The sequence below is a fragment of the Triturus cristatus genome, chromosome 9 (genome assembly GCF_964204655.1).
Source record: "Triturus cristatus chromosome 9, aTriCri1.1, whole genome shotgun sequence".
In the NCBI taxonomy this organism is placed as follows: domain Eukaryota; kingdom Metazoa; phylum Chordata; class Amphibia; order Caudata; family Salamandridae; genus Triturus; species Triturus cristatus.
In genome coordinates, this window is record NC_140592.1 from 678,688,499 (window position 1) to 678,712,414 (window position 23,916).

The 23,916-nt window shown below is 45.1% G+C and overlaps 1 protein-coding gene across 1 annotated transcript in view; it reads right to left on the bottom strand.

Moving 5' to 3' along the window:
- Positions 1-23,916, bottom strand: part of CAPN1 (calpain 1) — a 306,415-nt gene that overhangs the window by 192,763 nt on the left and 89,736 nt on the right. The gene's annotated exons all lie outside the window — the stretch shown is intronic.

Genomic DNA, 23,916 nt, shown 5'->3' on the forward strand with positions numbered 1-23,916 from the left:
GAAGGATAGTCCTTTATTGAGAATGTTGTCCTCTTGTCTGGATAATTGAGTGTGGGATAGATTCTTGACAAGATTAAGTGGTGTTATGTCCTTTTTTCCATCTCCTTTCTTCTTGATCTCGTAGTGACGCCCATTGTTGGTGTCTGCTGGCGTCCAAATTGTTGGGAACCTCCCATGGTTGAAGTATTTGTGATGTTTGTTGTTTTTATACCGAGTCGGTAGCGTAATACCTCCTCTAAAAAATTGACCTTGCATCGTGAGTTATCGCCTTCAGGTGCAGGTGATGGTGAGTCGATGTCTGAGCTGGTAGTTGCTCCACTTGGTTGTTCTGTGGTGTTGGTGTTGGAGGTTTCTTGAGGTTTGGTGTCGTATTTTTTAGCGAAAGTGTAAACTCGTCCAAATTGGTAGTCCAGTTGATCCCTCCTGAATTTTCGGTTCTTTCTTTTGATAAGATCTTCTTCAAATTCGTCTATTATTTGATTGAGTATTTCGTAGTTTTTCCTTGTGAGATCTCCCCAATTAGAGTCTTCTATGTGCTTGCTGAGATTGTCTACTTCGGTTTTCGCCAGGTTGTATTCTTCTTGTGAGTGATCAATTAATTGTCTAATCATATTGTTGGAGCATTCCTTTAGGTTCTCTTCCCATTTTCCTATGTATTGGGGGTTAGTGGTGTCTGATGGTGGGAAGATAAGTATTCTGAGTCCCCGTGGGATCCTGTCAGCTTCAAGGTATTTTTTGAGTGATTCTGCTTCCCACCACTTGCTAGTTTCTCTCTTAACTGCACGTTCCAAGTTCTGGAATGTACTCCGTGCAGATGTTGGGTTGGGTTTTGGGTTTGAGTTTCTATTGGATATTGGTTCCGTTGAGAAGGTCTCCTCGACCCTAGTCGAACGTTGTGCTCGTCGGTCTTGACAAAAAGCCATGTGATCTGAAGGTAGTTCTGAGGCCTTGTACTTTTAGTGAAATCCGTAGAAGATTGAAGCTTGCTGATTATTCGGGGATGTGATCTTCAGGTTTGTTGAAAGAGTGTGAGGGGAAAGAGATCCTCATCCCTTACTCATCATCTAATAAGCATGAAGCTTTCAAGTAATGGTTCTTGCCCAGAGACAGGGGGAGATACCCCTTTCCCCCTAAAATGAAACTGGTTTTGAAAAGGTGTGTCCGGGCTAGAGTTTTAGTTTCAGTTTTTGGGAATAAATTCCAATTGCGAAATGCAGATCCGGGTGAGATAAGTATTTTTTATTCTTTTTTGGGTAGCTGCAAGAAAAAGGATGGCACAGCCTTTGTAATGTTCTGTGGAAGGTATTTGGATTTTTTGCGGTATTTTGTGTGTTCGTGTTCCAAATCATGCATGACTGCTATATGGAAGGCATCGATGCTGTTCCCTGCAGGTAATTGTGGTAAGAAGGTAGATTTTTTGGTTAGTTTGCTGTCGATTGAGTGGTGTGTGTCAATTCCAAGTTCAAGTGCAGTTCTGGTTAAAGAATCTGGATCATGATTCGTCTCACTGAGGTTGGTCAACAGGTCTATGTTTTCGAGTTCTTGAATTGAAAGTTCAGATGTTATTGGTGTGGCAGACGGCTCATGTCTCATGTATTGGTCTGCAAAAAACACTTTTAATTTAAGTCTGCGGATGAATTTGAACAGATCTATTCGTGTTTTTGTGAGATTCCATGGGGCCGTTGGGCAGAAGGATAGTCCTTTATTGAGAATGTTGTCCTCTTGTCTGGATAATTGAGTGTGGGATAGATTCTTGACAAGATTAAGTGGTGTTATGTCCTTTTTTCCATCTCCTTTCTTCTTGATCTCGTAGTGACGCCCATTGTTGGTGTCTGCTGGCGTCCAAATTGTTGGGAACCTCCCATGGTTGAAGTATTTGTGATGTTTGTTGTTTTTATACCGAGTCGGTAGCGTAATACCTCCTCTAAAAAATTGACCTTGCATCGTGAGTTATCGCCTTCAGGTGCAGGTGATGGTGAGTCGATGTCTGAGCTGGTAGTTGCTCCACTTGGTTGTTCTGTGGTGTTGGTGTTGGAGGTTTCTTGAGGTTTGGTGTCGTATTTTTTAGCGAAAGTGTAAACTCGTCCAAATTGGTAGTCCAGTTGATCCCTCCTGAATTTTCGGTTCTTTCTTTTGATAAGATCTTCTTCAAATTCGTCTATTATTTGATTGAGTATTTCGTAGTTTTTCCTTGTGAGATCTCCCCAATTAGAGTCTTCTATGTGCTTGCTGAGATTGTCTACTTCGGTTTTCGCCAGGTTGTATTCTTCTTGTGAGTGATCAATTAATTGTCTAATCATATTGTTGGAGCATTCCTTTAGGTTCTCTTCCCATTTTCCTATGTATTGGGGGTTAGTGGTGTCTGATGGTGGGAAGATAAGTATTCTGAGTCCCCGTGGGATCCTGTCAGCTTCAAGGTATTTTTTGAGTGATTCTGCTTCCCACCACTTGCTAGTTTCTCTCTTAACTGCACGTTCCAAGTTCTGGAATGTACTCCGTGCAGATGTTGGGTTGGGTTTTGGGTTTGAGTTTCTATTGGATATTGGTTCCGTTGAGAAGGTCTCCTCGACCCTAGTCGAACGTTGTGCTCGTCGGTCTTGACAAAAAGCCATGTGATCTGAAGGTAGTTCTGAGGCCTTGTACTTTTAGTGAAATCCGTAGAAGATTGAAGCTTGCTGATTATTCGGGGATGTGATCTTCAGGTTTGTTGAAAGAGTGTGAGGGGAAAGAGATCCTCATCCCTTACTCATCATCTAATAAGCATGAAGCTTTCAAGTAATGGTTCTTGCCCAGAGACAGGGGGAGATACCCCTTTCCCCCTAAAATGAAACTGGTTTTGAAAAGGTGTGTCCGGGCTAGAGTTTTAGTTTCAGTTTTTGGGAATAAATTCCAATTGCGACATGCAGATCCGGGTGAGATAAGTATTTTTTATTCTTTTTTGGGTAGCTGCAAGAAAAAGGATGGCACAGCCTTTGTAATGTTCTGTGGAAGGTATTTGGATTTTTTGCGGTATTTTGTGTGTTCGTGTTCCAAATCATGCATGACTGCTATATGGAAGGCATCGATGCTGTTCCCTGCAGGTAATTGTGGTAAGAAGGTAGATTTTTTGGTTAGTTTGCTGTCGATTGAGTGGTGTGTGTCAATTCCAAGTTCAAGTGCAGTTCTGGTTAAAGAATCTGGATCATGATTCGTCTCACTGAGGTTGGTCAACAGGTCTATGTTTTCGAGTTCTTGAATTGAAAGTTCAGATGTTATTGGTGTGGCAGACGGCTCATGTCTCATGTATTGGTCTGCAAAAAACACTTTTAATTTAAGTCTGCGGATGAATTTGAACAGATCTATTCGTGTTTTTGTGAGATTCCATGGGGCCGTTGGGCAGAAGGATAGTCCTTTATTGAGAATGTTGTCCTCTTGTCTGGATAATTGAGTGTGGGATAGATTCTTGACAAGATTAAGTGGTGTTATGTCCTTTTTTCCATCTCCTTTCTTCTTGATCTCGTAGTGACGCCCATTGTTGGTGTCTGCTGGCGTCCAAATTGTTGGGAACCTCCCATGGTTGAAGTATTTGTGATGTTTGTTGTTTTTATACCGAGTCGGTAGCGTAATACCTCCTCTAAAAAATTGACCTTGCATCGTGAGTTATCGCCTTCAGGTGCAGGTGATGGTGAGTCGATGTCTGAGCTGGTAGTTGCTCCACTTGGTTGTTCTGTGGTGTTGGTGTTGGAGGTTTCTTGAGGTTTGGTGTCGTATTTTTTAGCGAAAGTGTAAACTCGTCCAAATTGGTAGTCCAGTTGATCCCTCCTGAATTTTCGGTTCTTTCTTTTGATAAGATCTTCTTCAAATTCGTCTATTATTTGATTGAGTATTTCGTAGTTTTTCCTTGTGAGATCTCCCCAATTAGAGTCTTCTATGTGCTTGCTGAGATTGTCTACTTCGGTTTTCGCCAGGTTGTATTCTTCTTGTGAGTGATCAATTAATTGTCTAATCATATTGTTGGAGCATTCCTTTAGGTTCTCTTCCCATTTTCCTATGTATTGGGGGTTAGTGGTGTCTGATGGTGGGAAGATAAGTATTCTGAGTCCCCGTGGGATCCTGTCAGCTTCAAGGTATTTTTTGAGTGATTCTGCTTCCCACCACTTGCTAGTTTCTCTCTTAACTGCACGTTCCAAGTTCTGGAATGTACTCCGTGCAGATGTTGGGTTGGGTTTTGGGTTTGAGTTTCTATTGGATATTGGTTCCGTTGAGAAGGTCTCCTCGACCCTAGTCGAACGTTGTGCTCGTCGGTCTTGACAAAAAGCCATGTGATCTGAAGGTAGTTCTGAGGCCTTGTACTTTTAGTGAAATCCGTAGAAGATTGAAGCTTGCTGATTATTCGGGGATGTGATCTTCAGGTTTGTTGAAAGAGTGTGAGGGGAAAGAGATCCTCATCCCTTACTCATCATCTAATAAGCATGAAGCTTTCAAGTAATGGTTCTTGCCCAGAGACAGGGGGAGATACCCCTTTCCCCCTACACACGAACACACAAAATACCGCAAAAAATCCAAATACCTTCCACAGAACATTACAAAGGCTGTGCCATCCTTTTTCTTGCAGCTACCCAAAAAAGAATAAAAAATACTTATCTCACCCGGATCTGCATGTCGCAATTGGAATTTATTCCCAAAAACTGAAACTAAAACTCTAGCCCGGACACACCTTTTCAAAACCAGTTTCATTTTAGGGGGAAAGGGGTATCTCCCCCTGTCTCTGGGCAAGAACCATTACTTGAAAGCTTCATGCTTATTAGATGATGAGTAAGGGATGAGGATCTCTTTCCCCTCACACTCTTTCAATAAAACGTATTCAGTATTACATATTACATTGAGTCTATAGCCCTCCTCAGCGCTTTGAGACCCACACGGGCGAGTAGTCGCTCTTAATAAGAAACCTGATTGATTGTTTGCAGCTGGCCAGGATCTTCCCAGAAGCCTCAAACTCCTGTACAACCTGCAACACTTGAAACATATGATATGGGACTGCTCTCAGGTGCAATCCTTCCGGAGGACGGTGCTGTTGAGAAGAGAGGTGGTCATGGGCATACAGGGCTCGTGTTTCTAGGAGGCTGGGGCTGTATATGTCTACAAACGATCCCACAGACAAATAATTGCTGTATGTTTCTTTGATCTCACTCTCATCTTAGCCAAAAGACCCATAACAAGGATATAGAAGCATCAGACGCCCCAATCCCCGGAGGTCTGGCACCACGCAGTGACTCGCTGGGCAAAGGCTGAGGTCACGGCCATTCGCTGGGAAGAGGCCAAAAGGTTTGCACCACCGCCCAATTGCCACAGACTAGGAGCTGCTACTATCTAGGTTCCTAGACCCCCCCCCAGCCCACCCCAGGAGCCAGCATATCTACACCTGAGGCCAGGAACCAGATACTGACCCATTAGATGTTGACAAAGATTCGTCTCCCATATATTCTTCCAATCTCTAATACTTTTCCTACTCCCCGCTAATGCCCACAGAGTCACGCTGGTCACCAATCTTGCTTATATGGCCCAGCAACCGGCATTTTAACCAGTCGAGCCTTTTCCTCCCAACCTACCATTGCCCTCTTTCCCTTACGCCCCCCGCCCCTGAATTTATCGAACTCAATGTTTGGATAATCATCATTTGAGTGTTTTGTTAATATATTGGTTACTTTCTGTACAGATCTCTTCTACGTATGACTTGACATGCGAATTGGTTGTTCTTTATCAAGTATTGTTAAATTCCAATAAATCGATAAAAAAAATTCAAAAGGGCCGGCGGGAAGTACAACAGGGCTAGTGCTAAACCCTCCCCTCCTTAGTGTCCTGGATCCATCGCCTTTTCTCTGATGTCCATGAGAGCGGTCTATGTCCCTCTCAAAAGGAAGGAAGCCTGACTGGACATTAGATAATATGCTGGTGTTTTTTACTGGGTTGCTGAGCAAGGCAAGCATTGGACTCATTGGGGCGTGGAATGGAAGTGAAGAGAAGCCACTTACTATTACACTCATCTAGAGCAGGGTGGTGGTAGCGGAAGAGCTGTGGTAGCTGGATAACACATTTGTACCTTTCTGGGGGGTCTCAGTGATGTGGTAGTAACAGATTAAAGCAGGACAATCACACCCAGCAAAAGAGTAGTAGAAAGAGAGCTAAAACATGTGATAAAATGTGCACTGCAGAAGGTGCGATATTGCACCCGTTTGCGCCATAGGGTTAACTGCATGAACACTAAATGGTGGAGCAATCCCGAACTTCTAGACTATTGCAAAAAAAATGTAAGGACAAACTTAAAACAATCTCATGATAAAACATAATTAAAGGTTATAGAAAATGGTTTCAAAATTCACGGAAATACTCCCTCATTTTCAGGTCATTACCTGCACAGGCTTCAGTGCAGTCGGTTTTATTCCTTACATAACTGTCCTGCAACGTTTCAATAGTCTTCTGCATTACTGTCCTCAGAATTATAGTCACTCTCAGTCAATATCGCTTTGATCATATACTCCAGTGGAGTCTTAGACATTTCCACGTGACTTGTCACATCCATTAAGATTAAGTCCCGCTCAGGCTATGAGGCTCACCATACAACATCAGAGGGGGGTTGCGCATTAGTAGGAATACTCATCAACAGCTCCCCCATTAACCACACAGCAGGACTCACACGGTCAGACTGGGCGCAGCTTATTCCTCGCTTCACTCATTCCAAGTTGCATACATATTTTTATTTTAAACCCAGATTGTTTGCTCAGCTTTGAGGCCCGTTCATGTTCAATCCCTCACAGATCAGATGCACAATGGCGTGGCTGGGTTGCAAAAGCTAAGCTCTGCCACTCCCTACTTAAAATTGAAAAGTATGAACAACCTGCAAAACCTGCTCAGCCAGCTGAGGCAGGGGGTAGGCAACAGATATGGAGCAGCCGTCCTCGTACTTCTAGTGAGGTCTTGCCCATTTAAAAAGGTCCCGGGCAAGCCCCACATCCACTGATTTCCGAGTTAGGCCTAGAACACGGACCAGTTACCGAGGAAGGCCCAACTTCAGTGCTTCCGCCCGGTGTGCCGTGAACCGACATCGGTAGTTAAACAGGCTACGACGATGCTTACTTTACACTGCGCTCCCGGCGGGTTAAGTGCATGCCCGAGGGCCACGCATAGCAGAGCGGGTGCAGGACATCGCTGAAGCACGTACTTTCCTACCTGTCAACTCACCGGCATTTGGCGGGTGTGACACACTTTCACTTATCCGCCTGACAAGCAAAATGCCTCCCCTCCACAGACTTTGACGGAGTCACTTGTTTTCCAAACCCAGATCATCCAATAAAATAGTTCATCTCCATTCATCTTATTGGGACCACTCTCTTAAACGACTGACATTCGCTCGCACTTTGAAGTCAAGAGGCAGACAGTATCCGCTTAGAGCTCAGTCCCTGTTGTGTGCTAGCGTGTGCATCAGGCGCGCAACACCCATTGGACTCACAGGGCTTCAGCCCCCCCCCCCCCCCCCTTGTGTGTGGCAGCCCGAGATGAGACAGCTTCCCGGCGCATACACAGCCGCACCCGAGCACTTCACAGGTCTTTAAAAGACCATTTGAATGTTAATGAGGCCTCGCTGGTGTTTCACCCCTTTTAAGAGCCCCTGCAGCTCCACTCTGCCTATGGCTTAAAAGATTCAGCCCCCCCCCCCCGAAATTTGGCTCTAGTTGCGCCTCTGGTGTGCATCATTGGCAATGTGCGGTGTGGGTAGGAGCCACCTTTACAGGCAGGTTTTGTGGATCCACAGGCTTTATGTCAGATACTAAGGGCCACATTTATATCTTGGCGGACAGGGAACTCCGTCCCAATGCCGATGGAGTTCCCTCCCCGCCAAGGCTGCAGTCTGCCCGCCTGATTTAAATGTGGGCGGACCATAGTTTGATGACAGTGGACACTACTCTTTCTCCACCATGGGCAAACTTCTCCGATGGCCCGACAGAGTAAGATCCATCAGAGGTTTGGCTACATATCCGCCCGCCTAAGTTAGATGGGCGACGTATAGCTGTTTTTTTCAATGCCTGTCACTACAAGGAAAGGCCAGGAGGTAGGCGGCATTGAAAAGTGATCAATGCTCACCTCACAATGGGAGAAAACGTCCATAGACGTAGGGCACTGTATTTTCCTGGGATTTCCTTTTAAAAATTAAAAAACAAATGCAACTTTGACGTAGAGCTTCGTCATGTTTGACAGAGCCATCCGGCAAAGTTACAGTGTAGGGACAATGCTTGAAACGTCCGCAGGGCCAATGGAAATTTCCAAATTTGGCGGCTGGTACCTCCGTCAAGGCGACAGAGTTAATTACTAAGTCACCTGGCTGGGCCGCCCACCAAAACATATCGGCCCCTAAGTAACAACAACTCTAGACTTGTGAGAGTGCATTGTCTCACTTCTTCCAACACAACAACTACTGATTTGTCTGTGACTACACGGATTTTTTCTCACAAGACAAAATGTGCAATGGCCCCATGGACAAAACAATCCCTGGATCCACCTCCAAAATTAAACTGAAAAGCACGTGAAGGGTGGGGGGTCTGGCAGCTTTGGCACCTTTTTTTCTTAACAATAATTGGCGAAAACTTTTCAAAGGCCTACAAAGTCAGAATAGAGGCAGTTGCATTAGTACTGCGAGGTATCACAGCCGGCAAAAAAATAAATAAATAAGTTATGGTCTAAGGTCTCATTGAGGATTACATAGAACCAGAGGCGCAACTCGAGCCAAATTTCGGGGGGGGGGGGGGGGGGGCTGAGCAAAAATTTCGGGGGGGGGGGGCTGAACTTTAAGCAATAGGCAGAGTGGAGCTGCAGGGGCTCTTAGAAGGGGTGAAACAACAGCGAGGCCTCATTAGCATGCAAATGGTCTTTTAAAGACCTGTGAAGTGCTCGGGTGCGGCTGCTTGTTTGCCCAGGAAGGTGTCTCATCCCGGGCTGCCACACACGACGGGGGGGGGGGGGGGCTGAAGCCCTTTGAGTCCAATGGGTGTTGCGCGCCTGCATAGAACAAATGGAGCCGGTAGCTATGAGCAAGATTAAGAACTGGGTTGATAAATCTGAGATCTGGGGTCCTTTTCTTCATAAGTACGGATAACGAATGCAAAAGTAAGTGCTTTGTAAACTAAGATGGTTAAATACTGTATGTTTTCTACTTTGTGTTAGTTTAGCTCTTGGAAGGGAGGAGGAACTTGTAAGGTTGGGTGACCTCAGCATTCGTGCTAACGCATGGCTTGCTATCGGACGATTAAACGGGAAGGTAAAGAGAGAGAGACTGACAGGAAGATCGGTCGGTCTCCGCTGCGCGAGGAGAGGGCAGCGCGCCAGTGTGTGGGTGGGTGTGCCGACCTGAAAGACATGTATAAAGTACAGCGCGACATAGAAAAAGCTATAGAAACCACCAAACGCGTTAAAACACTATGCCCCCGGTGCACTTAGAAATATATTTTTTTTAAAGTAAATAAATAAAATAACAGTACAGTACCTGAAGGAGCTAGCTGTCGGAGTCACTGTCTCTCAGAGGACCAACAAGCAGGGCGAACACGCTGCTTCTGAGAATCATGCTGTGATTCGTGAGGTAAAACCGGGCCGCCCACGCACTCCCGCGAAAGGCTCCGAGCGACCACGCCCCGTACACACAGAATGACAGATAAGCTGCAAATTCCTCCTCGGGCTCACATGCAAATTCCTTCGCAGGCTCACATGCAGGGCAGGGCCCGTTTACTTGTCGACAGGGTGTGTGAGTGTGTGTGCGCAATAAACGCCGGGCACTTGCTCACATGAACCTCGCCCAACCCGAAGCCAGAAGGCTTTTAAAAGCATGCCCTGCCGCTTACTGCTATGTCCTAGGAGGATGTACAGTGCCTCAGACGGAGCCATATAATGTGATGATAGGTGCAACGTACATCAGTATTTGCCCCATAATAACATGACAATGTTAAGTTCTGTGACAGAGATTTGTCAAGATTCCGTCGCAGACCGCACTGCTTTTTGCTGGAATTGTACCATCAGTAGTGTGGGTGAGGTTCATATTCGCGGTGCGTCCATTGGGGGCGTTGGGGCGTTGCCCTACTAATGCCACGAAAATCGTTCTACTTCTGACGCTAATTGCAGCAATCAGGACTCCTGATTGGAATTAGCGTCAGAAGTAGAACAGCGTCGCTGAAGGGGGTGGGGCTGCAGCAGCACTCTCAGGGTTGAGTGATAGCGCGCTAGTGCGCATGTTAATTTTTGGGCTGATCATTTTTACGATGAGCCCGAACATGCGCACTAGCCTTCCCCTTTAGGAGAGCGAGGGTTGCTTCATGCGCAGCCCCCCGGTCTCCTAATGGTTTTAACTTTATTTAAACCCCCCAGCCTCCACCCCCGCGCAACCCCCTCCCCCCGAGAGTATTGCAAGAGTGAGCCGCGACTTGGCTTTAGTGTTATTAGGTGCGTCTGTTAGGTGTGTGAAGGCAAAGATCTTTGCTAATTTGTGAAAAATAAATAAATCTTTCCCACCCTGGGTTTTGTCTCAGCATGGTGCCCAGTGTAAAGCACTTCAAAGCCGCATCATGTGTAGTAAGCACTATATACGTGCAATTAAAATACAGAACTAATCAACAAGGTGTGCATCAGCCATATATTATAACAATATATGCACTGTAATCATTGCTTTTAACGCACACTGGGGTTATATATGCAATATACATCTTCTTTGGTCACATAATATCTTGGGGGGGGAGGGGGGGTGAGTGCTCACTGTAGTTAGTACATTATAAAGATATGGGCAAGTCACCTCGGAGTTCCATAACCATATAGAGGAACAAGTCTGAAGTCCAAATTCCTTTATACGGTTATGGAACTCCAAGGTGACTTGCAATATCTTTATCATGTACACTAGGGGGTACTTTATCCCATATAATACATGGTCACACCATCACTTACCCACAAACCACTTTAAACCTTGGTGCTTAGCTCTTTCATATAAAAGAGCAAGAATGTTTGCAAACATGAAGAATAAAAATGAAACCTCAGTGAAAAATTAAACACATCAAAAACCAGTTCAATATTTGTTGCAAACAGATATTAGTAACAGCTCAATACAAGTAAGTTTTCTAAATAAACGTTTAAAAAGCTACAGTAGCTCAGAATGCGTTGAGACATGCAGAAAGATTCTAGCTTTTCTCCAACTAAGAAGAACAAACAATAAACATGTTTTCTCGGCTTGTCACTGTAAACTGGAAAACTAGAGCAGAAGGGAAAGCAACATTCAATTTTTATTGCTTTAAACAGCTGCTTCAATTATACTCCGTGACCTGACTTTCACATGGGCTGCTGGCTCTGGCAGAAGGCACTGTGACGCAAGGACGTCTTTTCTTTATAATCAGCGACTGGGTGCGTCACAAGTCGCCGATTATAAAGAAAGTAGAGATTGGCATTTATACAGGGATTACAGAATCCCACGTATTACAGAATAATATGTAAACTGTACCTCATCCAGTGACATTTATAGTACATATGTGCATGGGTTTTGCAACATAAGGTGGCAATGACAGCAATTTAAACCAGTTATTTGTATATAGTTCAGGCCACTGGAATTATGCAGCAAGGAAGGACCAAATTATGTGGCATGTCTTACTAAATTGTGCGGTATAAAAGGGGGTGGCGATGGATGGAGCATCAGAACCAATCAAACACTCACACCCAGTCAACAGATCCGGGTTTGATCCATCACCGTTCTTTAGCCCACTCTGCCACCCCAGTTCAGACATGGCCATATGCAAATCAGTCTGACCCTGTGCCTCATGGGAACAGTCCAGCCCGAACTGCCAAGCCATGCCTTCCCTGGACAGGAAACAAGCTTCCTAGGACCGGTTTCTGGCATTTCAGCCGTCTTCAGCCAGGCTTGCTTGAATCCAGTGGCAAAGTGAGCAAGGGACTCACGTCTGAGCATACCCTGCCAACTTATGGCGAACAAAGCGGTACAAAAGGGGGTGGTGATGGACGGAGCATCAGAACCAATCAAACACTCACACCCAGTTAACAGATCCACTAAATTGTGCAGCAAGAGATGCAAACTATGCAGCATGATTCAGCACATTTTGCAATGGTATTAGTTCATTATTTTGTCATGTTTACACGTTAAACACTGCCTGGACAGAAATGTCACCTTGTTAGTACTAGTCTAACACCTAAATACAGCATTATGCAACTGAGAAGTGAACAGTCAACCTTTGCAAAGTGCTTTCCACTGCAGTGATCCGTTTGAGCTAGGAAACACTTTTTTTGTTAAACTCTTCACATAAGCAGTTGTACAAAGCTTCACCTCCTGGGAGGCCTCCTATAGAAGAAGGATGTAGCTAAGTGAGCACACTTATGAGACAAAAATGCCCTCAGTCAACCCCCTGCTAATTGCAGATATACAAAGTGAATCAAATTAAAGTCTGCATAGGGAATCCTGGAACCATCTGCGATGTCAGACTACCGCAAGTGCTACAATACCATTCTAATGGCAGAATGTGCACCATACAAATGCCTGAACCAGAAGGCATGTGCAATTGTGTCTGTTTTTTTTGCCATATGTGACAATCTCTGCAATAAAAATAAACACTCTTGATACAGAATGAGGAGCTATGTGCATTACTCCCCAAGCGTTGCCCTACAATACGAAATTCTCAATTTACTAATCAAGAGGTCTCCGTCATCCTCTTAGTCAATAAAGAAAGATCACATCACCCATACTCCGGAAGATCATGCCACATTACAAAAATGGATGATCACAAAACCATAGCTGCACACACTCCAGCTAATGCACACATCCATCCTTCTACGTGGCTTTGTGCAGTATACGTGCCAACACATCCATAAGGACGAAAGAAAACGCACAACAGATCCTAAAGATTTAGCCAACAAACTGCTCATAACCAACGTCCTTTTAACAAAATAGTTGAGATTTGGTCATACAATACCTCATAAAAATGTATATGATCTCATTTAAAAACAGACCATAAAAGCACAATTTCATCGAGCAGTCATAAAACAATATTGTAAAACCATATAAAACCGTTATAAAACAAACAAAAGCAATTTTTGTGGGGCTTCTCGGCAATATCATTAGGAGAGCCCTAAACCGATGAATAGAATATTTCCTTTTAAAAACCCTTCAGAGACAGTCAAAGTCTTAGTAAGTCTTTAAGGCCAACTCATTTGGGTGAGACCCCTTTCCAATTTTCCGACATTTTCAAAGCATCATATTCCGGTTCTTCCTTTTTCTCACACAGGCCCACAAGAAACTTGCTACAGAGAAACATACATAGGGATCAGATAAGGCCTTTAAAAAGTAAAGGGCCACCCTACATTGTGCAAAATTATAGCGCCTCAAAAGGGGAAGAATGAAAGCTTTCCTTTCCGTATGATAAAACTTACAAAACAGTACTAATTGTAGGTCCGTCTGAGGTGAGTAGTTATCACACGGACAGGGGGACAAATCTGATGGTTTAAACTTCTTCTCCGGGAAACCTAACATGAATGGGATAAGGTTCAAGCGAAAGCGCAGTAAAATAAATCTGTGCTGAGCAATATTAATACGGGAAAGATCTGAAGACCCTTCGACTATTCTTGGTGAAATAAGATCATACACGAGGGACGCCTTTTGTTGCGGATGGTTTCCCCTCTGTATCGCAGTAACCCTCTGCATAAATAACTCGGTTATGTTCTGAAGCACTCCTACATGTTGAGGGGTCCCTAAATAATTTTTCCTGCCAGATTGCAACCAATTCAGCCTCTACGTATCTGAGCCAGGCAATCTTTTTGTAGTGATCCAGCTTCATACAATCAGCAGTGACGCGTTGTGTTAAATTTACGGTGGGCCTACGCCAAATTGAGAGCCATAACAAGATTGGTGCCAGCCTAATGGAATCTATCAGATACGGTAGACCTAATTCCAGGTGTAAAATGTAGTTTGAATATGAACGGGGGGGGGGGGATGAAAGTCTATTTTTGAAAAAAATGTCTTTACACACTCTGGAGTTTATCTGTGTTTACCATCCCCCATACACCCGTCCCATACATTGCCGCTGCCTTTGTTTTCGCGCAATAGATGTTCTTAATCATGTCCAAGGGACTGGCTCCTAATTTCCTAGTAAACTCCTTTACGGCTTTATGGCTTGGAGGCTCCTTTCCATACCTAGTGCCGTAGCCGCCAATAGGTTTGTCCAGGAATGATATGTCGAATAGAACTCCCAGATATGAAAAAGAGTATCTCTTCGATTTTCTTGGATGACAGATGGAAATAGGAGGGGGAGGGGGGGGATGTCGCTCCTCTACCTGCTCCTACAATAATAACGAAAGATTCCGATTCATTTACACTCAGATCTAAAGAGGCCATGAATGAGGCATACGATGTTATAAGGCTTTGTATGGAGATTCCAGTCCTAGCTATTAGGACAGCATCGTCCGCGTAGGCCAATATTGATAGGGGGAATATTGATAGCATTCCCCCCTATCAAATGTAGCGACGTCCAAAGGTGAGCCAGTCAGGGCCGCCCCCACCCCGTTTGTATAGATGGGAAAAAGAAACAGGGCAAGGATGCATCCCTGCCCGACTGCCCTCTTGATCTTGATGGAACGTGTACACTTCCAATTTGCCCCGTACCTCACACAAGCAGTGGCATTGATGTATAGCTGGCGGATGAAGCAGATTATCAAGGGGTCAACCTCCATCCCCGCCAGTATAGGCCACAGGTTCTGATGAGTGACACAATCGAAGGCCACTGTCTGATCCATAAAGGCTATATAGATCTTCCCGCCTTTTACTTTGGTATGCAGGTCAATGCAGAGCGATAGGTTACGGCATTGATCTACCGTCCCCTTACCCCTCTGGAACCCACTTTGCGCCTCCATCAAAGTGTTATGTTCTTGGGCCCAGTCCTCCAGTCTGCCAAGTAAGAGCCGGCCCATAAGTTTTGCAGTTGTATCCAGAAGGGAGATAGGGCGATAGTTCTTTGGACTATGGGGACTATTACACTCTGGTTCCATAAAGGTGGGCGACCCTCCTCCGCTATAGCATTAAAGACGTTTGTTAACAGAGGAACCCACATATCATAATTATCCTGAAATAAATCGATCAGGATCCCATTTGGGTCAGGAGCCTTCCCTGAGGCACAAGCCTCCAAACCTCTCCTAACTTCAGATAGAGAAAAACTCAGCCTGCCTTGGGATAAGGGGGCTTTCTCCGCAGATATTGTCGCGGACAGGGTGTTTGCACCAAAAATACTTTCAAAGTGTCTCACCCATGCATCCTCCTCTACTTGTGCATCGAGGGAGGGGTCTTTATCGTCTTTAAAGTGAGGGGCGTTTATAACCTTCCAGAAATCTCTACTGCTGTTTAAAACAGCAGCTTGCTCAAGATCGTCCCATGCTTTCTCCCTAATATCCTTTTCTCTCCTTTTTGTAGCCTGATTATAATTGCTACGTAACACTCTTATCAATACTGGGTCTCTGTGTTGATCCTTGAAAGCATTTTTGAGGGCTTTCTTTGCTTCAGAACACGATTGATCAAACCATCGATTAGTTTGTTTGGAGTTTACCGGCTTAGTACGGGTGAGTGCTAGTTTTAGTTTTCTTAAGAGGACTCTAAACTGGATGACTAGTTGTAGAGGGTGCAACCCTTCTTCCAAACATTGTAATATCTCTTCCCTTGCTTGTGTTATTATTCCTGGTTCCAATTTCAGTCTCTCAACCTGTACCCACTTAGTTTATATCCATTTTTCCTGGTTAAGGCTATGGTATCCGCTACCAGTTGATGGTTATTTTCCTTACCAGAAATAGTTAGATGGGTAAATAGTACAGCATGTAATTTGGTTATCAAGGTGGAGCACTTTCTCATTTATTATAAAAGAAACTATAATGAAGTCAATAGTTGACACGTAGGTACCCAGTCTAAATGTTTCCCCTACCTGGCCCGCTTTGGTATTATTGATTATTTCCAGGTTGTTTGTAAGTAGGAGACTGTTCAGTGTGTCACCATATTCATTGTGTGAGAAATGGGTAAGGGGGTTACCCTGCCAGTCTTCTAGGCCACACACCTTGGCCTCGTTATGCTTGCAAAGGTGAGTGTTGAAGTACCCTATCCAGATAACATTAAATGGACCCTTTTTTCCCCTAGCTCCCTGGTTAGATCTTCTACCACTACCTTCTTGTTCCTCCCAAATTCATTATTATAAAAATGTATTAAGAACCAAGGGCCTTCGTTTCAGTACTCAAGTTTGAGAAGCTGGAAATGGATATTTGGTATGCCAACCTGCCTCACCTGTAGGGGTATTATATTAGATATTAAAGTTAATAATCCCCCCTTCGCTCTGCCTGATGTAGAAGGGACGGCAGGAGTATGAAAGGTACGGCACCCTGGAAAGAAGAGGGGCTCCTTGGCCCAGGTTTCTTGGAAACATATAATCTCCAGAGATTATTGGTCGTCTCCAACCTTTGAGCCTATTCCTGCCACGTTCCATGATGCTAGACTAATCTTTTTTTTTTATCTGCTATGATCCGTGGAGGTAGAAGGATAGGGGTTACCTGCTTTTCCTGTGCTGGGACAGGTGGAATATCTAATCTCCCAATAGGCAAAGGTGGAGATAATAGTAGTGGTCAGACGCAGGATTCCAGTTCACAAAGGGGGGCAAACCTATTTTGTAGTGTACCCCCAAAGAAGTGTTGGAGGCCTCCCCATATCCAGTAACCAATTGGCCCCCCTTGACCCGATGCTGTGTCCTATGCCTGGCACTACGCTCTGCTTGTAAAAATGGTCTAAAAGGTAAGGGAATAATCGGAGTAGTCCTGATGGGCGATCTGAGAAGGTTATTTAAAGGATGACTCACATATGGATTGTTGAAATTTAACACCACACAGTCTCCCGCAATGGACTTTAATGAGCCACCCAATCATCCCACTCTCCTAGCCATAATTGTGTTTGCCAGCTGATGGTTCGTCAGCCCAGTGTCTTTAAGATGGTATGAGAGTCAGTGCAGACATTTATCCATTAGCTGGGTCATGGACTCCAACTGGTTTGCCTGAAGTGAAGGAACGTTGGCAAGAACCAGTACCAAAGGGGAGGCTGCCGGTGGAAGATATAAAACTGGAAGAAGATGATGACCTGCCATTGTATTTAATGCATCTCCAGGGTCAGGTTTGTAGCAAGACGGTCTTATTCAGAGGGGCTGGATTTTAATAAAATAAAAATCACTTACCTGATCTCGCCACTGTCTCCCTATCGCTGCATCTCTTTCACGTCGAGCGAGTCTCTTCCTGGGACCATGAAGCACCCAGACTCCCCACAGCCAATTACAACGCTGCAATGCAGCGTTGCGATTGGTCTGAGCACCGTGGTTCGGCTCTTAGCCAGGGAATGGGGGCTTGGGCATGTTCTCCAAGCAGGCTGGAATGCAGCCTGCATGGAGAACATGCGAAGTGCGCATGAGTGTTTGGCTGGCCCGAGAGGGCCCGCCAAACATCCATGCGCACTTTACGGAGTGCACAGCCACTCCTCCTCCACAACGTCAGGGGAGCCAAGCCCCGCCCTAGCCTGACCACTTATGAAAAATAAAATCATAAGTTATCATTTTTTTTTCTGTTTACACTGCTCTGTGAGCAGTGGGGCGACGCTCCTCCGCCTTGGCAGAGGAGCTGCCACTGTGCGAAGGGCTCACCACAGCAACCTCTGTGCCAAGTTGTGTCCCACAGAAAGGCAACAGGAGGGCATGTTGAAAGACAGATAGTGTTTTGCATTAAACTGAAAGATCCGCACATTAGAAGAAATAAATTCACTGTGAACGATTTTGCAAGATACAAAGTGAACTTAGCCAAAGGTTACCAAATTTGCTTGCACGTCAATTGGTGAGATTACACCTATGCAGATTCTTACCCATAAGCTTTCTTTTGTTGCTAGAACACTGTACTGGTGTGCAAACTGTAGCAATAGTGTCAAAACATTGTTAGTGGTGCAGCAACAGTAGCAATTGTGATAAAACAATGTGGTTGATGTGTGAACTGTTGAAAATGGGGAGCACCGCATAGTGACAAGTACAAACCTGTAGGCAGGGCCGCTGCAATTATGGAGCAAGGGAGCACCAAATGAAGCGGCAAGGATGACTAAATTATGTGGCAAGAAAATGCTAATTATGCGGCATAGGGGGAGGAGCCTAGCACGGGACCAAGATGCCTGCGTGAGCACAGAGCTCCCGAGACCCTCGTGCCCTCCGGCAACTATCCTGAAACGAATCCTGTGTCAAATATCCGGAATATTGGAGACGAACCATTGCTGAGGCAAACGTCATTGTCCGGACTGAAATCGTTTACCGGGGACCGAAGTTGTGACAAGTGGAAGTTCGCGGCCTACCCCCGGGAGATGCACGGGTCTTGCGTTGGCATGGGCCCGGACACTAATTGAACAACAGCTGCCGTGTGGGGTGCAGACCATCGGATGGGTGTTGTCTTCACTTTCACTTTCGTTTTCTCTACAACTGCGCGCCTTGGCCCGAGAGTACCTTGGGCAATAGTCGCCTGTAGCTCGACCTGCACATGCCTGGACCTAAATCGGGCGTTTAGGATACAGCGGACCTCGTATCAATTGGATGGCTAAGTGATTCGTCTTTGACGCTGACTGTTCCGGATTTGAGGATGTCGGCCAAATCGGAAGCCGAAAAACAGAAGCCTAAGAATACCAGGCGAGGGGGCTACACTCAAATGAACAATATGTATCGCTATGCCCAGCAAAAGGGATCGCCAAGTGGACCGGGAAGGCCGCAGGACGTACCGAGAGATGGTTTGCTCCCCGAACCGGAATTGACACTGCAAGACATTGAGGGGATGAAGTCCTCTATTGGGCAACAGTTCGAGGCCCTGGCACACAAAGTGGATACTATATCAGTGGATGTTAACTTGCTTCGCGCAGACTTGGGGAAAACCAATGAGAGAGTTAAATCGTTGGACCTAAAAGCCTCTAGCCTTGCGGGGGACGTCTCTGACCTGCAAATAGAGGTCCGCACGCTGAGGACCGCTAATGACCTCTTTGCCCGCAGGATGGAGGATTTTGAAGGCCAGGCACGACGCAATAATGTGCGCATTGTTGGTGTTCCGGACAAATCGGAGGAGCAATCTGCGGATTTGTTTGTTGAGGACTTGGTGGTTAATCATCTGGCGCCCAAGGGCCTCAGCAAGTTCTTTGCGGTCGAGCGGGCCCACAGAGTCCCAGGAGGGAGGACCAAGGTGGGGGCCCCCCCGAGACCGATTGTCGCCAGGATCTTCAATTTTAGGGACCGCGACGCCATTCTACAAGCATCACGAGTGTCCGGACCAGTCGCCTTCCAGAACACTGCAGTGAGTTTTTATCCTGACTTCACCCAGGCAGTGCAGAAGCAACGGCAGAGTTTCATGGGGGTTAAGAGGAGGCTACGTGAGATGGGTCTGAAGTAGGCCATGCTCTTCCCAGCCAAGTTGCGCGTGAGTATGAAGAGCGAACCTTTTTCTTTGACTTGCCGGATGTAGTCGGGGAATGGCTCGACACATTGCCTCAGCGGCGGACTAGTGGGGATCATGCTGGCGGAGCAGCAGGTGGCCAGGACGAACAAGAGTGAGGATTCCAGTGATTGAACATTCTGACTATGCCCGGGACAGTGGTTCGCTGATTTTCGTTCTCTCTGATGGCTATTTTTCGGGGGGCGGCGGGGGTGTAATGGGAACTCTTTCCTCCTACGGGGTTTCTTCTTGTAGATTAGTTTTTGTTAGGGCGACAGGCACACTGCAAGTTGGGGGGGCTTTCCAGGCTTACGCATGGGTGCAGGGTGGGGGGTGGTATGGGTCTGTTGGGGTGGATGTTGTTGTCTTTCTCTCTGCAAGGTATCGCAATGCAAGTCTTTATCGCTCGAGTGCTGCTCTCTGGGGGGGGTGGGGTTCTCTTACCATTTCGTGATGGGGGGTAGGGGTTTGAATATACTAGTCTATACCTCTGCTTTCCCCCCACTTCTTTAGCGTGTTGTACCGGCCTGCTGATGGGAGTGGGACCTCGCCCCAACTGAGAACTTGCGCATGTTTATTATATGCTCTGCCTTGCTTTTGTTTTTCATTTTCGGTTTAATTTAAAACTAAACCTTTGTTACTCCTTTTCTATAACCATGGACCCTTTACGTGTTGTTCTTATCATGCTGCCGGACCTCCGGGATGTCGGCTGAATAGCTGTGATCCATGATGGCATAAATAAAGGTTTTTAAAAAAAAAAAAAAATTATGCGGCATAATGTAGCAATTTGTTTTATAGAACCGATTATTTTGTCATTTTTACACATGGTAATACTGCCTGGACGAAGATTTCACCTCATTTGTATCAGTTTAACAACTAAATACAGAAATACGCAAATGAAAGATAATTAGTTAACTGTTGCGAAGGACCTTCCACTGCGAGCAAACATGACGCTGCATTTTTGGTAACTTTTGATCCATTTGAGCTAGAAACAGATTTTTTTGTGTAAAAATCTGCAGATTATGCAGCAGATTATGCATTATGTGGCGACTGCAGCAAATCGAAAATTATGCGCAAGAAGCTACGGCAGCAGAATCACATAACTCCAGGGGACTCGCCTGAAGGAGAACCTCTATCACTGTGTGTAATATTTTGTTTTGCTGTGATATTAAAGTACTTCTCTTTTTGCTCATGCAGGCACTGGGCTGCACATTTTGAACACCCGCCGCTGCAAGCAATAGAGGCGATAACTTTGCTGGGAATGATGGTGATACGCCATACACTTAGCTGCATATTGTATCTTATTGTAATTGCATTTATATAGCTCTTACTACCCCTGACGAGCCATTGAAGCGCTTTTTCGGTGAGTGGCATGCTACTCCGGAACCCATAAAGGATTAGTGTTGAATTAGTATAGTGAAATATTAAAGTAATTTGCGTGGTGGATAGGTTAGTCAGTTATTTGTATTCAGAATGATAGCGGAGGGATATAAGAGGGAAAAAGGTTTGCATTTATATAGCGCTTGTTAACCCTGATGGGGTGTTGAAGCGCTTTTTTCAGCGAGTAGCAAGCTACTCCGGAACCCATAAGGATTAGTGGTGAATTAGTATGGTGAAATATGAAAGTAATTGGAGTGGTGGATACTAGTAAGTTATGTGGATTGAGAAGGATAGCGGAGGGATAGAAGAGGGAAAAAGGTTTGCATTTATATAGCGCTTGTTACTCCTGATGGGGTGTTAAAGCGCTTTTTTGGTGAGTAGCACACTACTCCAGAACCCATAAAGGATTAGTGGTGAATTAGTATAGTGAAATATGAAATTTGAGAAGTGGATATTTCAGTCTGTTGTTTTGATTGAAAAAGATAGTGATGGATTTAGACTTTTTTTTGGGGGGGGGAATGTCATGGCAGTCAGATTGAGAAGTGGCTTAATCGACTATGTTCACATGCTCAGCAATTGGGACGTGCATGTCACAATGTCGGTGGCAAAGTTATTGCCACTGAAGAAAAGTGCCCTTTACTTAACGGGCAGGACTTTCACACACCAACACCCAAGTGATGGTTACAACAGACGAGTCCTTCATGGATATACCTTTGCAAGGCAAATGAATTAAGACAGTGGATATAACAGAGCAGTAGGATAAACACTGCGATCCTTACATGCTTGGATTATGAGCAAGGTGGTAGTCAAACGAACGAACATCTACTACACGTTAAAACAATTGTTCAGAGGAAGACACTGGCGTATTTCCATTTTGCCATCAGAAGAAAAAACACACTTGCTATTCCCAGAGTTGAAAACTGAATGGACACATTCAATCGACAGGGATATGCGAATCGGAGCCAGACCAGCACACCAAACCGGAAAAACTTTACGAATGGGGCGCCGAAAAATATACATTTATTCAAGAGAAAGAAAAAAAATCTTGAATTTAGAACCAGATTCCAAAAGACAGACTACACATACCCTCTTTATTATCTTGAACAGGACATTTGTGCGCATAATTAAGAGATTAACAAATTAAATTGGACATCTGTAGCAGCATTTACATTCACAACTTTAAAACAGAAAATCTGTTGTATTAAACACTTTATAAAACAACTGGTTATAAAAATGTTAGTATTCTTAATCAACCACTAGGAGGATAAAATGCACACAAGAATTTGAGGATGCACTAAATAAATGCACATGCCAAAATGGCGGATTCATGCATGTCAAACAAAAAGCACTGAAGCTGGCAGTTTTAATCCTGAGGTCATATAGGTCTGTCACATGCAACAATTGAAAGAGTGCACGGATGTGTGGACAGAGGTAAAGCAAGGCCAGATTAAACCAAAGATGAACTCTTGTCTGGTACTTCCACTTGAGCACCATGGTGCACCTTTGTCACAGCCTACAAGACTTTCCCGAGGAAACTAAAGCATATTTAGACACTGGCCTGTGCCAACTTGGGTTCATGAACAATACTGGAGCGCCTGCATGAAGGTTGCACCAGGGAATTGCCCTGGGAAGTCATTTTCCTTAGAGCGACGATTTGCTCAAACTACCTGAACAACTTTTTTTTTTGCAGTTTTATATAGCGCCAACTCGACTTGAAGGTATCAGTGCGCATTACATGAGCACCAGTTGCATAACAGACAGACACATTCATATTTTTAAGCACGGGAAGATTAAGTGATTTGCCCAGAATCACAGGCTATTTGAGCCTCCCCAGATTCGAACTCGGTTCCCCAGCTTCAGAGTTGGCCCCTCTAGCCATTACGCCCCATACCAATGTTAAAAAATAATGCAAAGCATCATTGATACTTCCGGCCCAGATTCATAACCAACGCTAGCTCAATCATTTCTGCTAGACGGTATGGTACACATTTAGAGGAGCTCTTTTCCAGTGCGCCTACTGACTTCCCTCTGTTCGGTTTAGGAGCGAGTTCTGAGTGTTTGTTTCAATAGGATACCTTAACACCACCGTTCTACACTAAATTCTCACGTAGAAGCAGGGACAGCACCAAAATGAATGGCTCTTAAGGGCGGAGACGCCATTTGGCCAGCCAGCCTAGATTTTAGGCCCCGATTTAAGGCCCACTCATTGGAACTGCTCATGACCAGCTTTTAGCGGGAAGAAAAGTGCCCGTTCGCCCTGGTCACGAACAGGAGGTAAGCGTGCCCCATGACTGCGAGAAGCATCAGTCACTGATGTCAGCCACGTTACTCAATACACCAGGATGAAATGCATGTATTGGTTCAAATGTATTGATTACAAGTGACGAACAAAACCAACAGCATGCGAATAATAGTGGGCCTCTGGTCTCTGCAGAATGATGGGAGTGTTGGTCTCTGCAGATTAGGAAATTCACTGTGCAGGAAAATAAATATTTCTGCTGCAACACGCGTAAGGGCAAGAGAAAGTGCACAGTAGAGGCCTGAGACCGATGGGGGAGACAGAAAACAGAAGAAAGCAAATCAAGAGGAAAACTTGACAAACACAAGTGCATACAATGAATGAAGGAACAAGTGTCTTGATACATCGGAGGAGACGTTTTAAATAAATAAAAGAAGCCTTACAACTGTAAAAACAAGAGTCCGCCGCAGTCTGGATTGAATAGGATTTAACGCCCACACCGCTGGTGCTAGCTGGGTGCGACCTTCACTCTGCTTCAGTTGCACCAAAGGGAAGGGAGAGGTTAATACGATGAATCATTGGTGAAAAACGCAGTCCGCGTCAGAGGTCCCCTTCTGTGTGTTGTGCTGATTTGTAGAACTTATTTTATACAAGTCTTCTTCGGGGCGCACAGTTTCCTCTCACTTCAAGCAGATATCGGTATTTCATGCGATGACCTGTCTGTCATACCACAAAGAAGCTGCGTCAGGCCAGCAGGAGGCAGTGTCTCGACTAAT